The 12,941-nt window shown below is 36.3% G+C and overlaps 1 long non-coding RNA gene across 1 annotated transcript; it reads right to left on the bottom strand.

Moving 5' to 3' along the window:
• Positions 1-428: 428 nt before the first annotated feature.
• Positions 429-12,798, bottom strand: LOC143443859 (uncharacterized). The gene is made up of 4 exons (XR_013113176.1): positions 12,698-12,798; positions 11,129-11,594; positions 2,463-3,027; positions 429-2,165 (listed from the first exon to the last, which is right to left on the bottom strand). It is a non-coding gene; the product is annotated as an uncharacterized LOC143443859 (long non-coding RNA).
• Between the last annotated feature and the right edge of the window lie 143 nt (positions 12,799-12,941).

Here is a 12,941-nt window from a genome sequence, read left to right as displayed (position 1 = left end):
TACTCTATGAAAACAATGGTTTATAGTTTCTTTCTTATAATTTCATACCTCTAGCGGCACATGGTATGCTCCAATATGAATATTAATGAATTTAGTCTTTGTCAGTTATCCAAAATTCTTAAGTTTTACATTTGTATTTTTACTATACTCTTATCTGGGAAAAACTAGAAAACTCAAGGAAGAAATATGCAGCACGGGGCTGGATGAGGCTGCTTGCAAGAGACTGCAATGCAAGTGTGAAGACCTGAGTTCAATCCCTAACACACAGGTCTTTTTTTTTTTTTTTTTTTTTTTTTTGAATTTTTATTGGCTATTTTCTTTATTTACATTTCAAATGTTATTCCCCTTCCCAGTTTCCCCCCCAAGAAACCCCCTATGTCATCCCCCTACCCCTGTTTCTATGAGGGTGCTCACCCACCTACCCAACCATCCAGTGCAATGGCATATGTTTGTAATCTTAATGCCATCGAGCTTCAGACAATTAGATCCTTAGGTTTTCTAGACAACCAACCTGTCAGATTGAATTCCAGGTTGGAGAGAGAGACCATGTTCATAAAATAAGGTTGGCAATAAGTGAGGAGGGCACTAGATATTTTTTTCTGGCTTACACACATACATATACACACATACACATTTGCCAATACAAGTGCACACACAGACATAGATGAACAGGCATACATATATGTGTAAAATTAGTATCTGAATATTTTATTAAAATTTTTAAAATAATATTTTATATTAATATATAGTTTTTCCCATTCAATATTTACATCTCTGTGTTAGATAGGACATTCTTAAGATGTTAGTGTTAAGTAGGATAAAGTGTAATGAATAAATATAAATATGAAAAAAATAAAATGTAATATGCATAAACTTTTATAGAGCCTATTTTAGACTATAGCTTCTTTTTTGTACAAAGCTTTGTAACTGTAGAGTAATGATAGTTATGATCACAAGTACTTTCATTCTAATATTATGCTCTGATATAATACATCATACAAACCATTACAAAATGTATGATACTCACAAAAAGTCAATTTGCAAAAGAATCACTGATTTGCATGAATAGACATTGAAGTTACAACTCAACTGTAGATGCTTGTAGATAAAATGAACCCAAATGTCCTCATATATATGGATGCAGTTGTTTTGATTCCAATGGAAGTCAGAAATGAACCTTTAATTTAGAGCAGGAAACTAGGTTTAAAATTACTAACCACATTCATGAAACTAATCAAACTCAAAAGCTTGAAGCTAGACCAAGTTAAAATGTCACTATAGCTGTAGTGGTGGCCAAGTGTTATTGATGTGATCAGTACCTACAAGGATACTAAAATCTAGCTTAAACATGAAGCCCTATAGATCTAAGTGCTCTGTTGAGTAATTTATTGCCTTCTGTGCATGGGCATCTGCATGAGAAAATACAATTACAAGATGCAAGAAGGCTTAAGAAATATATTTTAACCATGTAATCTTTGTGTATTAGAAGGCAAATTGAGTGGTCAAGGCCAACCTTAAGGAGATATTTTTGCTTCACTAGGTATGTATAATCCAAAATATGTTCAAGGCCATTTGTAGGTATCCACAATTTTTTTTGGTAATAGTCTGGTGAACAGAAATGATACTTGTCGTCTTTAGATTAAAATGTATAAGTCCAGGTATGTGACCCTTCACTTCTCTAATTCCCTCCTTCCTGTGGCATCCTGGAGAGTCTTGCTGAGATGACTAACCCACAATCCACAATATCAATAGCTGTCTAGAAAGTCAACCATCGTGCTCCAGATTTTAAAAGATTAAAAATGGAAACATTTGTTAAGGCAATAAGATGTGGAAGTTAACTGACTATGACAGCATTGTCTACAGCATTCTAAAAATACACCTGGTTTGCCTTCCTCCACAAGACCACTGCCAAACAAACTCTTTCAAGCATATCAACAGTTAATTAACAATGATGCTTCTATTTCACAGAGGGATAACTGGATGTCTTCAACTAGGATGCATTGCTGTTCCAGGAATTTCCTGTGCCTGTTTGAGATCTTGCACGGCAGGTTTCCAGGTGTGGTGCCATACTGTGAAGCTCCAAATCATGGGGGTCAAAGAGGATCAACTTACAGAGCAATTTCAGGTCTTACATCATTTTGACAGATCTATATGTAATTTGGTTCCTATTTGCAAAGAAAGGAATAAGTGAGGTAAAAATTAAATGAACACTCTCATTCTCTAACTCAGCTCTGAGGAAAATATGAGGTCAACTACACAGACCATATGAAACACAGCAGTAGCTACACAAAGAAAGTAAAAAACAAAGTAGTTTATTTTTAATGATATGTTTTCAATAGTTTAAATTAATGGTATCTATCAATGACTACTTTACAATGATATCGGTGTAAATTGTTAATAATTGCACATGAAATATTTGAAGATTGTGATGCATTTAATCTTATTTTTATTAATTTATTTACCTTCAAACCACAGCTTGTTCTCCTTCTTCCTCTCCCTTTCTTTCCCTCTGACATTCCCCAGCCACCTCCACTTTTTTTCCTTTCTTCTTCTCCATTTCTCCTCAGAAAAAGAGAGGTCTCTCATGGATATCAACCCACCTTGGCATATCAAGTTACAGTAAGACTAGGTTCATCATCTTTTATTGAGGATATATAAGATAGCTCAGTTAGGGGAAAGAAATCCAAAGAAAGGCAGCAAAGTCAGAGATAGCCCCTACTTTCACCATTAGGAGTCCTACTAAAAGACCAAATTCCTTAACTGTTAGATGTGTGCAGAGGGCCTAAGTCTGTCCTATGCAAGCTCTCTGGCTGGCAGTTCATTCTCTGTGAGTCCCTATGGGCCTAGGTTAATTGATTCTGTAGGTTTTCTTCTGATATCCTTGACCCCTGTGTCTCCATCAAACCTTCCTCCTACTCTTCCATGAGACTCCTGAGTCCAACCTAGTATTTGGGTATGGGTCTCTGCATCTGTTTCCATCAGTTGTTGGGTATAGTCTCTCTGATTACAGTTCTGCTAAGGTCCTTTCTGCAAGTATAGAAGAACATCATTAATGGTATGAAGGGAGTGCTCACTCTCATGGCATGGGTCTCAAGCTGGGCCAGTCATTGTTTGGTCATTCCCTCAATTTCTACTACATCATTACCCCTGCATATTTTGTAAGCAGGATCATTTTGGGGTTGAAAATTTTATGGCTGGGTTGGTGTCCTAATCCCACCACTGGAAGTCTTACATGATTACATGAGATAACATCTTTGGGTCTGTGGACTATAGCATGATTAACCTGTACTTTATGGCTAATATCCACTTATAAGTGAGTCTATACCATATTTCTTTTTCTAGGTCAAAGTTGCCTCATTCAGGGTGATTTTTCCTAGTTCCATCCATTTGCCTGAAAATTTCATTATGTCATAGTTTTTAATCACTGAGTAATATTCCATTGTGTAGATGTACCACAATATCTTTATCCATTCTTCAATGCAGGGTCAATTAGGTTGTTTCTAGTTTCTGGCTATTACTAATAAAGCTGCTATGAACACAGCTGAGCAAGAGTCCTTGTGGCGTGGTGAAATATCTTTTGAGTTTATGTTTAGGAGTGGTAATAGTTAGGGCTTAAGGTAGAATTAATCAGTTTTCTGAGAAACTACCAAATTGACTTCCAAAGTGATTGTACAATTTTACACTCCCACCAGCAATGGATAAACATTCGTCTTGATCCATATCCTCACCAGCATGAACTGTCACTTGAGTTTTTGATCTTACCCTTTCTAACTGGAATAAAATGGAATCTCAGGATTGCTTTGATTTGCATTTCCCCAATGACTGAGGATGTTATTTCATTAAGTTCTCCTTAGCCATTAGAGATGCCTTTGTTGAGAATTCTCTGTTTATATCTGCACCTCATTTCAATGGGGTTATTTGGTTTGTTGATGTCTAGTTTCACGGCTTGAGATGATATGACAGTATACATAAGCAATCCCAAACATTCTACCAGGAAACTCCTACAGCTAAAAAATATGTTCAGCAAAGTGGCTGGATACAATATTAACTATAGTAGCCCTCCGATATACAAATGATAAACAGGCTGAGGAAAAGATTAGGTAAATAATACCCTTCATAATAGCCACAAATAATATGAAATATCTTAGTGTAACTTTAACCAAGCTAGTGAAAAACCTATATGACAAGAACTTCAAGTCCATGAAGAAAGAAATTGAAGAGAGTATAGAAAGATGGAAAGATCTCCCATGCTCCCTGATCTATAAGAATAACATAGTAAAAATGACCATCTTACCAAAAACAATCTATAGTTTCAATGTAATAACCACCAAATTTCCAACATAAGAACACAAGAAGTTTTAAAAACAATACTCAGCTTCAAATGGAAAAGAAAATACAACAAACATAAAAGCCCCAGGATATCTAAAAACAATTCTATACAACAAAACAAAACAAAACAAAACAAAACAAAAACAACCCTTTTGGATGGAGTTTATGAATGCTCTAGATGGAGGTATCACCATCCTTGTTTTCAAGCTGTGCTACAGAGCAGTATTAATAAAAATACACATAGTATTGTCATAAAAATAGGCAGGTTGATCAATGAAATTGAATTGAAGACCCTAAAGTAAACCCATACAGCTATGAACATTTGATTTTTGAGAAATAAGCCAGAATTATACAATGAAAGAAAAAAAAGTATCTTCAGCAAATGTTGCTGGTCTAAGTAAATGTTTATGTGTAGAAGATGCAAATAGATTCATATCTATCACACTGCACAAAACTCAAGTCCAAATAGAACAAAGACTCCAACATAAAACAAGATACTCTAAAACAGAGAGAAAAGAAATTAGAGGTACAGCCTTCAAGACATGGGCACAGAAAACAACTTCCTGAAGAGAACAGCAACAACTCATGCAATAAGATCACCAATAATAAATGGGACCTCATGGAACTGGAAAGCTCTGTAAGACAAGGGGCATAGTCAAAGGGGCAGTTTATCTTATAGGAAGTCTTCATTTACAATGCTAAATTGCTCCAAGTGCTTAGTCCCTACATGTGCCTGTATTTGACAGTGCAGATCAATGCGAAAGCTACACTTATTCAGTATTAGCTGAGCTTATACTGCTCATCATAATATGCACATTTTACAACATTGTTAGCTTCATTTATGATAATATTCATTTGTGTTGAAATGAATATAGCTACAAAATTAGAAAGTGTTAGAGCTAAGATTCAAACAAGTCTCAGTTCTATTCCTCAAGATGAAAGACAACCTTAAGTAAGAAAGCTTAATGGGACTCCCATGTATTTCAAGAAAGGAGAATGAAGCCCTGAAATTAATTAATAATATTGGCAGTGGAAAGAAAGATGGCGCTAGTGAATAAGAAAGAGGTTCAGTTGAGAATATTCTTTACTTGATGTGTTTCCTAAGGGAAAGGAGAAGTAGAGACTTGTTAAGTTATCAAAAATGCTATGTAGAGAGATTGAAATGGGTCTCTATCACCTGAGATGAGTATTTGGCAAGTTTTTATCATTGAGATTGCTAGCACATTATATTATTTTAACCGTTACTTATTTATCTGTCACTTATGCTAGATGAAAATGATTTACCAATTGCTGTTGCAATAAATGGTTGTATACATAGGACATTCATGCCTGTACTGACAAGCATTTAATGATATTGAAAAAAGTAGAAAATGATACCTAACAACAAACTCAGGACCTAAATTATGTGGTTAGGAGTCTCAGCTAGGGTCACCCCCATAGACTCCTTGAAATCTTTCTTGTCCTAGGTCTCTGGCTTGTGCCTGAGATGTTTCAGAGTTTCAGAGCATCCATCAGCTGATGGAAACAGAGGCAGAGACCCACTTGCAAGCATTAGGCAGGGCTCAGGAAGTCTAGTGGAAGAGTGGGAGGAAGGACCGAGAGAACTGGAGGGGTCAAAGGCACTACAATACCTACAGAGTCAACTAACCTGGAGCCATGGAGATTCACAGAGATTGAACAACCAACCAAAGAGCATGCATGGACTCGACCTAGGCCCCCTACACATATGTAGCAGATGTGCAGAATGATCTCCATGTGGTACCCCTAACAATTGGAGCAGTGGCTGACTCTGATACTGCTGCCTCTCTTTGGATCGTTTTTCCTTATATGGGCTGCCCTATCTGGCCTCAGTGGGAGAGGATGGCCTAGACTTGCTCTGAAGTGATGTAGAACAACAGGTTTGTAACTGTGGGGATCTTCCCTTCCTAGAGGAGAAGGAGAGGGAAGAATGCAGGGAGGAGCGTTATTAGAATTAGGGTGGGATTGGGAGAAGAGGAAAGAGGGAACTGTAATCTGGAAGTAAAGTGTATAAATAAATAAGTTAAGGGAAAAAAATATATCAGCAAAGAGAAAAAACACTTGAGTGGCTATGATCTTAATTTCTAAAAGGACTCAGCTTTTGACTTAGATCAAATTACATCAGGAATTACTTCAGATAGTGTGCAAGAGCTGACTCAGAACAAAACTTGTAGAGTTGAAGCATCAGGAGCAGAAAAGAGCAGGTCTTATAGGTTTTGGGTTAATACAGGTGCTATAGTATTAAATTATACTTATGGTTGCTTAATTTAACATTGATTTGTTTTTTATATCACAGGTGGGTAACAGTAGCTTTACTGCAGTCACTATAGTTGGCCATCTTTAATAATTTATCTGCAAAAAAAAATGGTGCAGATCACTACATGTATTTTAAACAGGAGAGAACTGTTAGATTACTCACACTCATGAAGGCCACTGTTAGTGTGAGTGGTAAATGTTACTATATTTTATTATTATTATTTATTACTAGAATGTACTGATTTATTCAGTTATACTCAGGTTTTTAGTCTTTAGTGGTTTCTATTACTGAAACCTAAAAATTACAAAGCTCAATTAACATGGGGTCCTGTAATTTAGGTATTATTGGTTTACTTGAAGATTATTGGGCAAGAACCTGTAGAGTGGACACCAATGGGGTCTTCTGTAGTCTAAATACTCAGGAATTTTTATTTAAATTTTATTAAGATTTTGATTACAGTTGCTAGCACTTGAATTTAAAAAATGGCTGTTAACCATTGTTCCAGAGACATCCCTTTTCCTGGGTACTTTATTGGGCCCCTGTGCCTGGTGAGGTCAACTTGGAGTCTGGAAGTCATCTAAACTGCAGACAACTTACTCAGACTGTGACGACTATTGAAATGCTGCTTTTTCCTTTTCACATATTAGTATTCTAACAAAACAAAAATCATCTCTACAAACACATTACATTTTGACCAAAAATATTTGATGATAATGAGTTTGAATCCACAGACTTATAAAATGGAAGGTGATCTTTCAAAACTGCAGACATTCCAGAGATTGAACATGACTAAGCACTGTTCATGTCTTCTTCCAGCTTTCTCATTATATTTATGTAATCATTCTCATAAGAGGAGTATTTTATCATTATTATGTCTATCAAATGTGAGTGTGTGTGTGTGTGTAAACATACAGAGAGGGAATGATGATAATGTTGATGATGAAATAAAAAACATTCTAATTAATTTTTAATTCCTTTTAAAAGAAGGTATACTTAGGGATTTTATAACTATCACATACAATTCACAACCTCATATATATGTAAATATAAAACTATTTCTCTATAAATTAAGTTTATTTGACTTGTTAATTTGGGAGATGCTCCACACATTTCTCCTTTGTTGTTGGTATCTACTGAACTTACCCACAAGTGAGCAGTAGTCATTTTATCATTTTCATTCTTGTTTGAGATAATTTTGATTTGGAAATTGACTCAAACAATATTCTGAGTCTTTTATGAAAGTAATTTTAAAGCTTTAAGACCAAGAAAAGAACTAACATTAAAGTCTTAGAAATTGTTTTAAAATAAATTGTGTACTTGGCCTTTACTTCCCATTTCATTTGGAACATGAATGTACAACCTTTTGTTTTATGCCTATAAATAAAAATAATGGCATCTATGAAAACCAGTTTATGCGCGGTATTGAGCCTCTTAATATAAACTTAGAGTGAGCATTAAATATCTGAGTGGAACTATATTTATACGGCTAAAGCACAGATTTCAGTGATTTGATTCATAAACCAAGCTCTAAGTGAGAGAGTAACTTAAGAATATTCTACAAATTGATGAAGTATAAAAACAAAAAACAGAAGAATAACCTATACTGGTGCCAAAATTGCATTAGTCATGCCAGACTCTTAAAGATGGAAGTCTCAGACAGAAGACTGTTTTACCTGGAATTCCAGTCTTACATTTCAATAGAATTTTTGTTTTCTGAGATTTACGAACTCATTCTCAATTCAGTATATTTAAAAGTATAAAGGCCGCATTGCCTTTACTACATAAGAGGAATTAAATGTTCAGTTCTCTTAAATCGTTCAGAGAAATAAAATAGTTATTGTTTTAATGATAAATACGCATGGTATTCCAGAACTGTCTTATACTAATGGCTCTACAGTCTACATTTAGATATGGAAATAAAGCAATTTTTAACCATAACATTTTAAAAGTCTCCATTTTAACAGAATAGCATAGATGATGACTATAGAGATGAAAATATATACAAGTATAATTATTTTTATTTTCATTATTATAAGTTAACTGTCAGACAAGCCTGGTTTTAAAACATATGTACAAAAAGCATTCTAGTTTGAAGCTTTTTAAAATTTAGGATACTTTTCAGATCTTCCCAATTTTTATTATCTCCAGAAATTAAGGCAGAATGCTCTGTAAATTTCATAAAATACTTAAGGGTGGAAAGTGATTGGATTCATGGCTAGACTGATCAAATATGATTTGAATTTCTAATAAAATCTTTTAAGCATAACTTCATTAATCATGCTGTCTTTCAGAACACTACTTTTTCAAATGTTCTAGGTTTCAAATATAAATACATATTTGTACATATATAAATATATTTCAAATATATATATTTTAAATACATAATAATTATATGCATATATTTTATGTATAGATGTGTGTGCATGTCTCATGGCCTTAGGCAGAGCTATAATTTATTAATCATAATTTAGTAATAATTTACAATAATTGTTACTATTATAAAATGTCAGTTAAAATAACACAAAAACATTAACATTTTTAAAAGTCTAGATAAAGACCAGATATAGTAAATTTGTCCCTTAAATTTTGTAATTCATAATACCTGGAGAAAGATAATTTCTTATTTAACTGAAATGGATTATGTAATAAATCATTTAAGCTGCCATCAAGTGTTTAGAATACTATAATATATTTTTTAAAACCTTAATTTCAAATCAGGTAGAGGACATAATAGTGATTCTTGAGGGGATGCAGCACCGATGGCATTTCTATAAGAAATAAGTGTCTGAGCCAATCTTCATTTTCAGTTTAATCATCAAAACCTCGGATATTATATATACCATGAACAATGAGAAGAAAAAAATTTCTGGGATTTAATGTTAATTCTCATCACCCCTCAAACAACTCACCGTGAATCTGTAAATAAAATTAAATCAGTTCCATCGTTCTTTAAATAAAAGATTCTATTTTTAAAAATATGTTTCTAGTGTTGACTTTCATGCTGTTTAGTCAGACCGAACAATGACAGACATACTTAGTGTTAAGGCTTCTAATGGTTGTTTAGTTATGGTTATGTATCTCCACAAGAGCTAAACATTTCCTATACCCTGAAATGCATGCATTGATATCACACCTGTATATTTTCTCTTTATGCTGACATAACAGTGCATGTGTGAAATATTGAAATATATGTTTATATATTTATATAAATATTATAGCTCAAATGACATAGATTGATTGTTAGAATTTTTACAATTCACATTGTTACTGAAAAGTCATATTAATCATTGGATTACATAAAGTCCAAATATTAAAAGAGCTAGTTAAAGAGCTGTATTTTCTTTCTGTTGTTGCCACACTAAAACCTAAAAATCATAGCTTAGGATACAAAAATAAAAATTCTATATCATTGTAAATGCTCTAAGAAAGCCAAATTTTTGAGAGATAGTTAGTTGGTATATTTAATTAGTATAGGAATAGTTAGTAGTATTTAAATGTTATGAAACTTTGATAGCCATATTTAATTTTGAAAGTAGTGAGTCTTAGCTTCGTTTGCTTTTTAACACTCTTTTCCTTTTCCATGACATTTTGCTTGTATTATAATTTATATTAGAAATCTGAACTTCATCATTCTTGGGAATATTTCATGTTTTGTGCCTTCAAGTTAAAAGACCTTTCTTGATAGTGTCCTGCAAATGCATGCCTTTGGAAGCTGTTTCTTCCTTTTATAACTTGTTTTCCTCTTCTTTCCCAGATTACTGACCTCATATTTCCAGAGGAAAACTGACTGAGGAAGGTCGTAGAGCAATTTCTGGACATGCTGTTAACATCTGTATGATGTAGTGAATGAAGGGTGGGGGAGGGAGCCAGTACAGCCACTGGGCAGGCTCACCAAATGCCAGCCTCTACAGGATTCAAACTTTATTTTTGCTAGTTACTCTTACCTGCAACATCCTAATTTCATTTACTAATAATGAAATTTACTAATAATTTAGCTGTAGTTTATAGAAAACACATTGAAAAGACTTCAATGGTTAACCAGTGTCTACAGATGAAGTATGTTTTTGTCAGTCCTGTCTGGCACTTCTTACAATGCTTTCAGTTGAGGGATCTTACACTATACATATTTTTATTATGTTTATTACAGGAACTGCCCAAATTCCAGTTTGAATAAAACCTGAATACTTTCAGAACCCAGGATCTATTGAGAGACTAAGGGAGTATAGGGAGGAAATTTGTCATTGAATTTTATACGTCTAGGTTTAATATCAGAGCGCATATTGAAACCATAAAAAGCAAAAAAATAAAAATATATTCCGATCTTATATGAGGGATATGTTTCCCACTCTCTTTTGTAATTCTTAAAAAGCCAAGGTTGTGGGTAGTGGCAGAAGAAATAGACTTATGTTTTAAGTTCGGAAGCCATCCTTCCTATATATAAAGCTCTTAGCAGCCACGCACCCCAAGAATGCTCAGCGCCCCCTTTCAGGATTAGATTCCCAAATTACAGGCAAAGAACCTTACCGTCAAAGACTTGCTGCTGCAGGTTCCACCTCAGCCTCAGACTGAAAAGTTGAGCAGCTGGTGAACAAAAGTTTTAGGTTCTTTTTTTTTCCCCCTAACGAAGTCTGCAAAACTAATTTCCCTCAAAATAGGGCTCAATTTCCGTTAAAGAAAGCAGTGCTTACAAATCTTGGAATTCCTGATCAACCCCCACTCCACCCCATCTCTAAGTAGTGAAAAACAATTCGGCTTTTCACACGGATGTTAAAGTTTGTTTGGAAATCCCTTTTCTGGAGAACCTCTTAAAATAAAGGGCAACACACTGAAGATGCCAGAGGACCCGCAGAGGGAAGGGTTCTGCCTTGAGGACACTCCTCCAAAATTAATCAATACCTTTTCCTAATTTAAACCAGATGCCTAGTTCAGGTTGTTGTACTCATTAATCCCATTAGCAATTTCAAAGACTTGGCCATCATCTTCTGGTCACCTAGACAATAAACATACGGCAGTTAACCATACTGGCACACTCCAAGCCCTAAACACAGTGGGCTACTGTACACATCCTCCTGGTAGACACTTCACACACAGGACCAGGCTTTCCTGCAGCTCATTCTCCAAAGCTTGTTGTGGGTTAAAGACAGGACCTCCAGTAGACTCTGTGGCCAGCTAAGCTAATGGCTGAGTCCACCCCAACCCCGGTCTCACAAATTCACTGGTGGCACGTCCTGGAGTTCATTTCCAAGAGCAAAGGCTGTAAACCTGGGGGAAATGAGCCGTCATAGCAGGGTCAACTCTGAGGGAATGTTAAGTTTGCTATCTGCTTAAAACAGCAAGGTGGCTAGGAACGGAATGTATGCAAAGAACAGCGCCTAAACTAAAGAGAGATTTCATTTCTCAAAGGATAGGAGGGGGCTGTGAATTGGCTCCTGTAGGGCCAGGCTAGGAAGGGCGATGCTGGGAGCAAGTATAACTTGCTCGTTTGACATTTCTTCGGGTTGTTCCTGACCCCAAAAAACTTTCACCGTGAGCTAATGATGAGGAAATTGAGCGAACTGGACCGGCAAAGAGATGTAGGGGTGGGAGGATGGTCAGAAAAAGAAGGAAGGGGACGGCACTTGGAGCGACACGTGTGTGCCGCCAAGGCGCCAGAACCTGCATCCACCTCTGCTTCACTCACAGCCCAGTGGATAGCTCTCCCTAACGCACTCAGAGTAGCTCTGTGCTATCCTTTGTGCACAGTCCCACAACCTGGCGCGGAGTTTTCTAACAATCTATCCTCAGACACTTAAAAGGAGAAAAATGTAATGTGCCCTGGGCGCGGGAACTGCGAGTGGCCTCGGAGTTTGCTTCAGCTCTTTCCCTTCTCTTGAACTCTAGTAAGTTCTCTATGATCTGCAAGGTCAGGGTGTAGGCAGGGAGCGCCTGCAGGTGACCCCAACCCCAACCAAGGCTTAAACTCTACGTTCCAAGAACAGTCAGAGTCAGAGGCACTGGGAGCTGGCTTAGAGTAGCCAAGCGCCTCTGCGTCTGGCCATGGGAACCTATGGGACAGATCGCGGTGGCCCTGAGTGACTGAAGTTCTGGGCTCACCACTAGCTGTCGTGGAAGCTCCCAGGGCAGAAAAGGGCGTGGGGCTGCTGCTCCTGTCCTGCCAGCAATTGGGAACTGGAAATGAGAGAGCACGGTGGCGCTGACTGAGCCGGAGTTTTGGAGGGAGTTTGCATGTGGTCAGCCCTGGGCTCCTAAGCCAGCCCCCAGCTCACATTACACTCTATTTATAACCTCTCGGAGCCATTTCCCCCTGAAAGCAGTTCTCTGGGACCACCTTCTTTTG

Source organism: Arvicanthis niloticus, chromosome 11 (genome assembly GCF_011762505.2).
Source record: "Arvicanthis niloticus isolate mArvNil1 chromosome 11, mArvNil1.pat.X, whole genome shotgun sequence".
Lineage (NCBI taxonomy): Eukaryota > Metazoa > Chordata > Mammalia > Rodentia > Muridae > Arvicanthis > Arvicanthis niloticus.
The sequence above is the reverse complement of the archived record's forward strand: the minus strand, read 5'-3'. Positions and strand labels throughout refer to the sequence as shown.